Source organism: Globicephala melas, chromosome 1, assembly GCF_963455315.2.
Source record: "Globicephala melas chromosome 1, mGloMel1.2, whole genome shotgun sequence".
Classification (NCBI taxonomy): domain Eukaryota; kingdom Metazoa; phylum Chordata; class Mammalia; order Artiodactyla; family Delphinidae; genus Globicephala; species Globicephala melas.
In genome coordinates, this window is record NC_083314.1 from 106,959,813 (window position 1) to 106,972,367 (window position 12,555).

The 12,555-nt window shown below is 41.3% G+C and overlaps 1 pseudogene; it reads right to left on the minus strand.

Annotated features, from left to right (window-relative positions):
• Positions 1-11,192: 11,192 nt before the first annotated feature.
• LOC115859583 (small ribosomal subunit protein uS2 pseudogene) lies at positions 11,193-12,053 on the minus strand (annotated as a pseudogene).
• Between the last annotated feature and the right edge of the window lie 502 nt (positions 12,054-12,555).

Sequence of the window (12,555 nt, forward strand, 5' to 3'; positions counted from 1 at the left end):
TGGGAGGATCCCACATGCCATGGAGCAACTAAGCCCGTGAGCCACAACTACTGAGCCTGTGCGCCTGGAGCCTGTGCTCCGGAACGGGAGAGGCCGTGATAGTGAGAGGCCCGCGCAGCACGATGAAGAGTGGCCCCCACTCACCGCAACTGGAGAAAGCCCTCGCACAGAAACGAAGACCCAACCCAGCAAAAATAAATAAATAAATAAGCTAGCATGACCATGTTAATATCAAAGGGTGTCTTAGAACAAGAAATTTCATATGGGATAAAGAAGGTCATTTCATAGTAGTTGAGAGTACAATTCATCAGGAGGACATAAACATTCTAAATGTGTGTACATCCAATAACAGAGCTTCAAAATACATGGCAACAAAAATTAATAAAGAAATTAACAAACCCACTATTATTGTTAGAGATTTCAACATTCCTTCTTCAGTAACTAACAGGACAAACAGACAATATCAGTAGGGATATGGAAGATATTAATAATACTATCAACCAACATGACCTAATTGACATTTATAGAACACTCTAGCCAACAATAGCATTAGGCCATATTATGAGTCATAGAACAAGTCTCAATAAATGTAAAACAATTAAAATCATACAGAGTATGTTTTCTAATAAGAATGAAATTAAATTAAAAATCAGTAACAGATATTTGGTAAAAACAGTGCACCTTTAAATAACGTAATGGTCAAATTAGAAATCATAAAGGAAACTTTAAAATATTTTGAATAAAGGTGAAGAAAGTGTTCAGAATTCATGGGATACAGCTAAGGCAGTGCTCAGAAGATAATTAATAGCTTAGAAAAGAAGACAGTTCTCCACAGTGATTGAGGCTTTTACCTTAAGAAGCTAGGAGAAGAGGAGCAATTTGAGTCCAAAGGAAGTAGAAGGAAGGAAAAAATAAAGATCAGAAAACAGAAAAATAGAGGGCTTCCCTCATGGCGCAGTGGTTAAGAATCCGCCTGCCAATGCAGGGGACACGGGTTTGAGCCCTGGTCTGGGAAGATCCCACATGCCGTGGAGCAACTAAGCCCATGCGCCACAACAACTGAGCCTGCGCTCTGGAGTCTGTGAGCCACAACTACTGAGCCCATGTGCTGCAACTACTGAAGTCCACGCTCCTGGAGCCTGTGCTCTGCAACAAGAGAAGCCACTGCAGTGAGAAGCCTGCACACTGCAATGTTCGCTTCAACTAGAGAAAGCCCGCGCGCAGCAATGAAGACCCAAGGCAGCCAAAAATTAAAAAAAAAAAAAAAGAAAAATAGAGAAAATCAATGAAATGAAAGATTTAGGTTTTTTAAATCAATAAAGTTGACAACATCTAAATAGATCAAGGAAAAAAAGACATAAATTATCAGTATCTGGGAAAAGATAAAACACTACTAAAATCCTACATTAATTAAGGGGATAATAAAAAGATATTATGAATAACTGCAAATACATTTGAAAACTTAGATGAAATGGAAAAATTCCTTGCAAGACACAATTTTCCAGTAGTGACTCAAGAAGAAACATTTCTGAATATCCATATGTCAATAAAAGTGATTAAAGTCATATTAAGACATGTTTTCACGAAGAAAATTCCTAGGCCCAGATGGTATTATTGATGAATTATGTCAAACATTTAAGGAAGTGATAATACCAATCCTTTAGCCCTGAAGAACTTTCAGAAAATAGAATTGGATAGTATACTTTCCAGTTCATTTTATGAGGCTGATATTAAACCAGACAAAGACACTACAAAAAAAAATTATAAACCAATATCCATCAGGAACAGGGAAAAATCCTTAAACTATTAGCAAAATGAATGCAGCAATATACTAACAGGTAAATATGTCATGATTCAGTAGGGCTTATCCCAGGAATGCAAGGTTAATTTAACATTTAAATATCAATAATTGGGGGCTTCCCTGGTGGTGCAGTGGTTAAGAATCCACCTGCCAGTGCAGGGGACATGGGTTCGATCCCTGCTCCAGGAAGATCCCACATGCCGCAGAGCAACTAAGCCTGTGCACCACAACTACTGAGCCTGGCTCTAGAGCCCGTGAGCCACAACTACTGAGCCTGTGTGCTGCAACTACTGAAGCCCACACACCTAGAGCCTGTGCTCCGCAACGGGAAGCCACTGCAATAAGAAGACTGCACACCACAACAAAGAGTAGCCCCCACTTGCTGCAACTAGAGAAAGCCCATGCACAGCAACGAAGACCCAACAGATCCAAAAATAAATAAAATAAATTTAAAAAAAAAATCAATAAGTGTAATTTACAACATTAAAAGTGAAGATATATCTTTATAGATATGCATTGAAAGCCTTTGGCAAAATTCAACACACATTTATGAAAACCTTCCAGTAAACTATGAGTGCCAGGGAACTTCTTCAACTTGATAAAGGCCTTCCATGAAAACCTACATCTTTTTTTTTTTTTTTTCAGTTTTTAAAATTTTTTTAAATTTATTTTTAATTAATTTTTATTGGAGGATAGTTGCTTCACAATGTTGTGTTAGCTTCTACTGCACAGCAGAATGAATCAGCCATATACATACACATATCCCCTCCCTTTTGGATCTCCCTCCCATTTAGGACACCACAGTACATTAAGTAGAGTTCCCTGTGCTATACAGTATGTTTCCCTCAGTTGTCTATCTTATGCACAGTATCAGTAGTGTATATGTGTCAATCCCAACTCCCCAATCCCTCCCATCTGAAAACCTACATCTTATTCTTAACAGTGAAAGACTATTTTCCCTCTAAGATGTAAGGATGTCTGCTTTCACCACTTTTTTGTTCACCACTTATTTTTTAATATTTTTGCGAAGGTCCTAGCCAGGGCAATAAGGCAAAACATACAGATTGGCAAAGAAGAAGTAAAATAATATTTATTTGCAGATGACATGATTGGGTATGTGGAAAATCCTAAAATTCTACAGAAAAGCTACTAGAACTAATAAGTAGGTTGGCAAGTTCACAGGATAAGGTCAATATATAAAAGTTCTTTTTCTCTATACCAGCAATGAACAATTGGAAATGCAATTTAAAAAATACTACTTACTATAATAGCATAAAAAACACCTGAGGTGGGGGCAGTTGTGTGTATGTGTGGGTGGGGGGCATATGGGAACTCTCTGTACTTGGATTTTGCCATGAACCTAAAACTGCTCTAAAAAATAAAGTTTATTTTTAAAAAAACACATGTGAAGTACTTGGGGACATAGCTTACAAGATTTATGTGAGACTTGTACACTAAAAAGTACAAAACATTGCTAAGATAAATGAAAGGAGACCTAAATAAATGGAGAGGTATGCCATGTTCATGAATTGGAAGACTTAATATTGTTAAGATATCAGTTTCTCCAAATTGACCTGTAGATTCAATGCAATCACAGTCAAGCTGATTCTAAAATTTATAGGGTAATGCAGAAGACCTAGAATGGCCAAAACAATTTTGAAAAGAGCAAAGTTAGAAGGAAGTCTTACACTACTTAATTTGAAGACGTACTATAAAGTTACAGTTATCAAGACATTCTAGGTATTGGCATAAGGATAGATATATGGGTCAATAGAAGATAATAGAGTCCAGATATAGACCCAAACACATATAGGCAATTGATTTTTGACAAAGCGTCTGAGGTATTTCAATGGGGAAAAGGAAAATCTTTTCAAGTACTGGATCAACTGGATAGCTATATGGAAATAAAGAATCTTATCCCTTACCTCACACCATGCACAAAAAGTAACTGAAATGGATCCAGACCTAAACAGAAAAGCTAAAATTGTAAAGCTTTTAGAAGAGAAAAATTTCACAACTTTGGAGTAGGCAAGGATTTCTTCAGTAGGACACAAAAAACACAACTGAAAAGAAAATTGAAATTTAACTTCATCAAGATTTAAAGAACCCGGGTGAACTAGCCCAAGAAAGAAGCAAATATAATTATAGAGATGATGAAAGGAGCTCCTAAGATATGGCTGTGCAGCAGAACTAGAGTCATCCAGTCTAGATTGGAGCAGAAAGGCTCTGGGAAAGATGAGTTCAAGGGATTGATAAACTTTTGATGTGTTTAAGTAGAAGGAGTGGAGAGGACCAGGATGGAGAGTTCGGTGATAGATTAGTGGAAGATGCATAGAAAGTAAGAAAAGTAATAAGACCAGTATTAATTCTTGTTACTATTTGTATAAGGAGGAAAGAGAAAGCATACTGCAGGGCTTGCCTGTAATAGCATTACAGATGATAATAATGTAAACATTGAATATTAATCTAATTAGAAATGATATTGAAAGGATGGAAGAGGGAAAATGTGGAGTGTCACAGGTATGTGGTGGTTTCCAGTAGTGGTAAAAGAGACTTAAGTCCTTATCTTCTGTAAGCATATTAGTTGAATATAGAGTGGGAAGGGCAGGGAAGGGAATGAAGAGGGTGGCTGTTTTTCATAATAAGTCTTGTAGAGTTTTTTGTGTTGTTGAACTATGTGCATATGAACATGATTTGAAGCCTGGTACTGCCACTTACTAGCTGTGTAACCTTGGCAAGTCACTTAACCTCTCTGTTGCTTGGTTACATATTTTGCTGCAAATTGGTGTAATAATGTGCTTTCCTCAGAAAGCTGTTTTTAGAGTGAACTAATTTAATCTATGTAAAATACTTGGACTAGTGTCCAGTACAAAGTAAGTGCTGTGAGTTACTGTTATAATTATGTATAGGCATTACTTTGAAAAGTATTAAAATGAAAATAAAAACAAAAATTGTGCGAATCTTAAAAGGTTTTACCTAATATTGGTGGCCTTTATGTATTTACCTAATATTGGTGGTCTCTATGTCTTTATGTCCCATTAAATCAATAACCCTGTAAGGAATATATTTTATTATTCTCTATTAAAAATTTATTTATTTAGGCCATGCCAGGTCTTAGTTGTGGCACGCAGACCCATAGTTGCGGCACGTGGGATTTAGTTCCCTGACCAGGGATTAGAACCCGGGCCCCCTGCATTGGGAGCACAGAGTCTTACCCACTGGACCACCAGGGAAGTCCCTAGTCTCCATTTTTAAATAAGTTGAGGCTCAGGGAAGTTAAACACCTGCCCAAGATCAACCAGCTAGTTATTGCCAATTCCCTTAATGTCAGGATTTCAGTTGGGCCAATCTGGCCACAGATCCTAGCCTTTTCCCATTTGCCTCCTATGCTCATGGTTTACTGAATGTTTCACAGCCCAAGCTAGATCATAAGCTCCTGTGGGAAGTGAGGGAGTGAGCAGGGTGTAGTCCTACATGCCTAGTGGAGAAATTGCACAGGGCATCATGGAAGACACTCAGTGAGTAGTTCCTGATGGGAAGGCCTGGCCCATGGTAAGTACTGAACAAATATTTGTTGAATGAATGAATGAGTGTGCAGGGTTCTGAAGCCCTGGGAAGATGTTAAGATGCTCCCCAGGAATGCAGGCTGAGGGGGGTGGGGAGTGAGGAAACAGCTTCAGGGGAGACTCTAAAAGCTCCACGCTGCTTTTCAGGCCTGTCCACCCCCATTCCAGGGCCTGGAGCTGAACAAGCTGAAGACTGAGTGTGACTGCATTTACCCAGCCAGTGAATTCCATATATTCCTAAAAAATTAACCCAGAAACCTTCACAGATCCTCATATTAATGCTAATTTATTTCTGCCCCCCACCCCAAATGGCCCAGAACCCTACTTGTGTAGATATCCTTGCTTCTGTCACCAACATGAGCAAGCTGGCTTTCTTGGTGTGTCACTTTCCACAAAACAACTCAAGGCTTTAATCACAGAGAAAACAAAGTTGTGATAGGTGTGTTTGCTGGTTTTATTGAGTTGAACCTCACAGAAATGGGTTAGAAAGATCTTAAGTACTAGTACTCTCCCACTTAGTGAATATTCCTTTTCTGTCCTAGAGGCCTTACCCTGAGAAACTTCTTTTATTTTTAAACCTGTACATATTTTAAATTTATTTATTTACTTTTGGCTGTGTTGGGTCTTCGTTGCTGTCGCGGGCTTTCTCTAGTTGCAGTGAGCGGGGGCTACTCTTCATTGCGGTGCGCGGGCTTCTCATTGCGGTGGCTTCTCTTGTGAGCACAGGCTCTAGGCACACAGGCTTCAGTAGTTGTGGCACGTGGGCTCCAGGTGCGCAGGCTTCAGTAGTTGTGGCGCACGGGCTTAGTTGCTCTGAGGCATGTGGGATCTTCCTGGACCAGGGATCGAACCCCTGGCCCCTGCACTGGCAGGCGGATTCTTAACCACTGCGCCACCAGGGAGGTCCCGCCTGAGAAACTTCTAATGCAACTGAGTTGCTTTCCCAAACTCTAGAAAGCCAAGGGCTGCTCCGTGGCCCCATGATCTTTTACCTCTACTCAAGCTTGGAGGAGGCTTCAAACAAAAATTTCTGAGCCTTAAAACCAAATTGTTCTGACTCAAAACCAAACCCAGTCCACAAGTTCAGCTCTCCTGTGGCAATGACCCTTGTTCTGCAACGGAAGTGGGGGCGGAGGTGGAGGAATCTCAGTTTAGCTCACCCAGACAGGGTGGCTGCCCTGATACCAGGTGGGTTTTGATCGAAAGAGTCCTGTTTTGAGTTCCTCTCTCTCTTCAAAGCTCATCGGGCTTTTTTGTTGCCATAGACTAGGAGTTTGAGACCTCGTTTCTAGCAATCAAGACTAGGAGTTTGAGACCTCGTTTCTAGCAATCACTCTGCTAAAAGTCGCTTGAACTCGTGTCAGGTAACCACTCTGGGTCTTAGTTTGTGCTTTTTTACGGTAAGGGATTTAGACCAGCCCAGTGATTTTCAAACTCTTTCCCCTAGTTGCAAGACTCTTTGTACAAAGGAAATCTGTCTGGATGCCCAATATGGAAAAGAGGTAGAACTGCTTGACTTGAAAGTCGACTGTCTCCCCCATTATGTGGCCATACTGAATGTGGTTTTAAAATTGTTTTAATTTTTTTCCCCAAAGATGGATAATATGTTAATAGGACAATGGGAGAAAGACAAGAAAGAGGTAATGATGTGGGAGGGAGGGAGTTAACAGATCATTGGCTATGCTTCCATATAAAAAATGGATATAAAAGGTTTTTTTTTATAATTTTATTTTTGGACATTAGATTTTTTTCATTCAATAGACAGCCTCAAGCATACAGATTTTTCCTTTATTGAATTAGTGACTTATGATAAATTTCCAGGCATGGACACAAATGGTAATGACTATGGATAAATGTTAATATTTCACAAGGGGCTATTTACCACAAACATATGAGTACAGTGGTTTCCCACAACTTGCTGCCAATGAACAATAGCATTTTATAAATTTATTTATTTATTTTTGGCTGCATTGGGTCTTCATTACTGCACGCGGGCTTTCTCTAGTTGCAGAGAGCGGGAGCTACTCTTTGTTGCGGTGCATGGGCTCTAAGTGTGGGCTTCAGTAGTTGTGGCACATGGGCTCAGTAGTTGTGGCTCGTGGGCTCCAGAGTGCAGGCTCAGTAGTTATGGCGCACGGGCCTAGTTGCTCTGTGGCATGTGGGATCTTCCTGGACCAGGGCTCGAACCCGTGTCCCCTGCATTGGCAGGCGGATTCTTAACCACTGTGCCACCAGGGAAGTCCCGATAAAAGGCATTATAGAAGATATTAGTACATGGTTTCTCTGAAATGTCTTACAAATTATGACATGAAATTATATTGTTGTACGTATGCCAACTCAAAAGAATAACATTATAGTACCTTAAGTGGACACTGTCTTGGCTGTATGACCGTAGTAAGTCAGGATGGTCACCCAGGGACCTGGCTTTTCCTGCTCATCTAAATGATAACAGCTTTCATTACTACAACACTTCATTTTATGCTATCTTATTTCTGTGATAGGCCCTGTGAGCTTGGTTGGGTCAAGGGTCACCCAGAAAAAAACCAGCTTCCACTTTCTTTAATTATGCAAACTAGAGCTAGGTGACTGAGATCTTGCCTTTGGTCTGCAAGACATAGGGAGTTTTGCAAGCCCTAGGGGAGTGCAGAATTTCCTGAAGATGTTGCAAGGTGGCTGGCTTTCTTCTGAAGTCATGCAGTATTTTCCTTTGCTTTAGTTATGACTGCACGGGTGCTGAGAAGCAAACTGAAAACTAGCACCTTGGAGCGGGCTTTTCTCCACAGGCCCCCCAGAGGCGAGGCCAGCTCATTTAGAGGGAAGGGCTTGGTGCCACTGCTTCCAGCTAAAGTACTGTGATCCAATTCCACCTCCTGGTTCCTTCACTGGTAATCAGTTTTCCGAAACACAAGTATTTTTGCTGAAGGTAGGAGACACAAAGCTTGAAAATTTAGAGAAGAGAGCTAGATGGCTGAGATGTTACAAAAGTTCCTATTTTGCTAGTTTAATTTGGAAAAGGACACACGAATTCCCAAAGAAAACGAGCTTTATTGCAGAAGAACAAATTTCATCAGGTATTTCATCAGCAATCACACTGGGCATCCCTATACAGTCATTGCCCCGTATCTCTTAGCTCCAGGTTGTGCTGCAGTGAGAGGAGAACCTGGACATCAGAGGACCCGGGAGCCAGTCCCAACCTCACTCAGGCTTTTCTAGGCACATTTCAGATGAAAGTCACCCCTGCTCCCTACCCCACCCTCAGCCCAGCAGAGGTGGCCTTCCAGATATCCTTCTTCTTTTTCTGCCAGGGCTTATAATGTAAAGCTATTAAACATTTTCAAACTTCACAATGGTATCACCTTGAGTCCAGGTAAATCTTTAAAGAATTGACCCTATTCCCTAATGAGCAGGAAGATTACCTGGCTTTTGCACATGACCATAAGCAGAAGATGCTAAATAATACCTTAAAGAGACTCCACTAAATATACTAAGCCTGATGGGGATTTTAAGTGTTTGAGAATCTGAAGGGAATGGAATTATTCAAAGGACAAGATTTAAAAAAAGGTCACCATTCTCTGAATATAACAGCATATGAGTTCCTGAAGTATTTAAATAGAAAGTGAAACTGAATCATACTGTTTACTTTTCAGAGTAAAAGCTATTGAGAATTCAAATCTTCTTCCCTGAAAGAGCAACAGGGTTTTTGTAAAATATTTCTTCCCATTCTTTGAAATTTGGAGTTTATATTAAAACCTGGGGGTTATGCTTTATTGAAGGCAACACTTTACTTCAATAATGAAGAATGCCACGTGGTCAGGGAGTGGTGTCCTGGAGAGAAGACAGTGTAGGCTCTGAGGTAGCAGAGCACATGACTGAACCACAGATTGGGTCAGACACCAGAGGCCTAGGGAAGCAGCTGCTTAATCTTGTATAGGTTGAGAGCTTAGTAAATGGCAATATCAGTGTTTAGAGGGATCTCACGATACCTTTGACAGTTAGCTTAGGTGAGCTGGAGCTCAGTGTATATCAAGGGCCTAGAGAGTTTTTATAGGAAAAGTTAGGGAAAGAGTGGATACATAAGGGGAAAAAAAGGATCTTTCTCAAGAAAATTAATTTTGTAGGTTTTTCATTTGTAGGGTGGTTTGGTCACTTTCCCTCCTATGTGCTTGAAAATATATTACTGCCCCAATAAATTTCTAGTCCATTTAGCCTGCTCCAAACCCCAGTTAACCCCCTCTTCTTAATCAGAGTTTTCTCCAAATTCGGATATCTGTGTCTTGAAAAGAACACACCCTGGGTCTTACCTGCCTCTGGGACTTTCTTCTTGAAGCTGCCCCTGCCTGGGCCATTCCTCCCCCTTCCTATCTCTCTGACTTCTATCTCCACTTCATAGCTCCCCATCCATCCTTCCATGCCTTCCCTAATGTCCCCTCCTATCTCTGACCACCACAGCATACCCTGTGCTTTTTAGGTGGTATGAGCATATAATTTAATGTCTAAATTAGAATACTTTTGGAAGTAAAAGGGGGTACTTGTAATTAATAATGATGCAGAGCTTACAGTTATATACTAGGGACAGTCTCAGGCAAACCAGGATGGATGCTCCGTTTCAGGGCATTTACTGTAGTCTTGCCTCTCCCATAGGCAGGCTGAAGATTCTGAGGGCAATGACTGTCTCATCTTTGCATCCCTTCTCATGTCCAGTTAGTAGTGTGTGTGTGTGTGTGTGTGTGTGTGTATATATATATATATATATATATATATTTAATTTATTTATTTTTGGCTGCGTTGGGTCTTCGTTGCTGCATGCGGGCTTTCTCTAGTTGTGGTGAATGGGCGTTACTCTTTGTTGTGGTGCGTGGGCTTCTCATTGTGGTGGCTTCTCGTTGCGGAGCACGGGCTCTAGGTGCATGGGCTTCAGTAGTTGTGGCATGCGGGCTCAGTAGTTGTGGCTTGTGGGCTCTAGAGTGCAGGCTCAGTAGTTGTGGCGCATGGGCTTAGTTGCTCCTCGGCATGGGGGTCTTCCTGGTCCAGGGCTTGAACCCTTGTCCCCTGCATTAGCAGGCGGATTCTTAACCACTGTGCCACCAGGGAAGCCCAGTTAGTATACTTTTTAAAGAATAAACTTTTTATTTTGAAATAATTTTAGATTTACAGAAAGTGGCAAAGGTAGTACAGAGTTCCGTATATCCCTCACCCAATTTCCCCCCATCGTTTACATTTTGCATTTCCATGATACATTTGTTAAAACTAAGAAACTGCATTGGTTTATTACTGTTAATTAAACTTCAGACTTTATTTGGATTTCACCAGTTTTTCCATTAATGTCCTCTTTCTGTTCTGGTCCAGACCAGGATACCATACTGCATTTGGTTTACATGTCTCCCCTAGTCTGTGACAATTTTTCAGCCTTCCCTTTTCATGACAGTCTTGAGGGGTACTGGCAAAGTTTCCTGCAGAAATGTCCCCCAAACTTGATTTGTCTGTTTTCTCATGGTTAGACTGACGTTATGGGTTTGGGGGAAATACACCACAGAGGTGAAGTGCCCTTTTCATCATACGTATCAGGCGACACACATTACGCACATGACATCACTGGGGATGTGAACCTTCATCACTTGGGGAATGTGTTTTTCCTTTCCCTATTCTGTTCACTGGGAACAAGTCACTAAGTTTAATCTCCTCTCAAAGGGTGGAAGAACCTCTAACTCTACCTTCTGGAAGGGATAGTATCTACATATATTTTTATTCATTTATTTATTTCAAAACTGATTATTTTCTGGCAACCTTATCTCTATTTTCTGTTTAACAGCCTGTGGAAGAACAGCTTAAGACCACCCAGTGGTTTTTCCCACCCATTCAGTGTCCTGAGCAGTGGGAGCTGCAGGCCAGCCTTCAGTGGCAGGCTGAGCACTCCAGTGTTCTGCAGATAGGCACAAAGGGCACTTGCTTGCCTTCAGGCCAGCCTGTAACCTCAGGTTGAGCAGCAGTAAAGTCAGAAGCTGAAGCAGTTCATTCGCTTGGAAATCCTCCACAGTCACAGCCTTTTTAGCATACCCTGCTCTTCCTTTTCAGTCCTTTCAGGATCTCTGTATAAGTAGAATCACACATGATCTCTCATGGGTGTTCATAGAAGCCTGCACAGAACTTCCTGGACCAGCCTCCACCACATCAGACCCACTGAGTGAGCTTCCTTGTCACTGCAGGGGATGACAGTGTCCACATAGCAAAAAGGGAGACTCTTGATGGTAGACAGGTTAACATAGAGGCTGTTTGTCAGCCCTGGGGTGATATCCACCAGAAGAACGAGGCTTCTGGAAGGCTGTCTGGATCTGATTAGGGAAGATTCCAGGAGTGAAGCACCAAGCAACAGGAGTCGTTCCAGTGGCAGCAGCAAACTTCAGCAGAGGCTGCTGGCCAGTGTCCCTGGAGAATGACACTGACATCAACCAGGTTTTTCATGGCAACAATGGCATGAACTGCCAGTGGAAGCTTCTCCTGAGTCCTCTTTAGATTTATGATATAGATGCCATCAGTTTTCCTTTGGTAGATGAAATGTTCCACTTGGAACTCAAGGTTGGTCCCACCTAAGTGGGTTCCCGCTGCAAGTAATTTGAGGACATCCTCCTTTTTCATTTGCAGGACATCAAGAACTGTGGACATCATGAAAATTCCCCTTTGTTACAGGAACGGAGGACAATGCCATATGGATCCCTTTCTGGGTAGTGCAGAAGGGCTCTACATATATCACTTGGAGTGCTTCTGTAAGGAAGGTGTGTCTCTTCTACCTCATTTATTTTTCAATCACTTATATCAGTATGTGTATTTATTTTATACTTTGGGTCATAATTCCGTACTATATTGTTATTTATTTTATTGCTGAAATTGTCACGGCCTTGGCCAGTGGGTGCTTTCAGGTTGGTTCCTGTGTCCCTTTGACATAGTTCATTTTGGTTTTTGAGCACTTGCTTAAACTTATGGTACTATAAGGTGCTCCAGACTTGTATTTTCTCTGCCCCAGCCCTAGAACTAGCTATTTTCCCAGGATCTCTGTTCCTTTTATGACATTTAGTTCCTTTAATGACATTTAGAAATCAAGATCTAGCACAGTTCTCTGAGCTAAACTGAAGTCCGCTCAAGTCCTTCCAGGTTAACATAAACCTGGCAGGAGTGTGAGGGAGGCAGATGCAG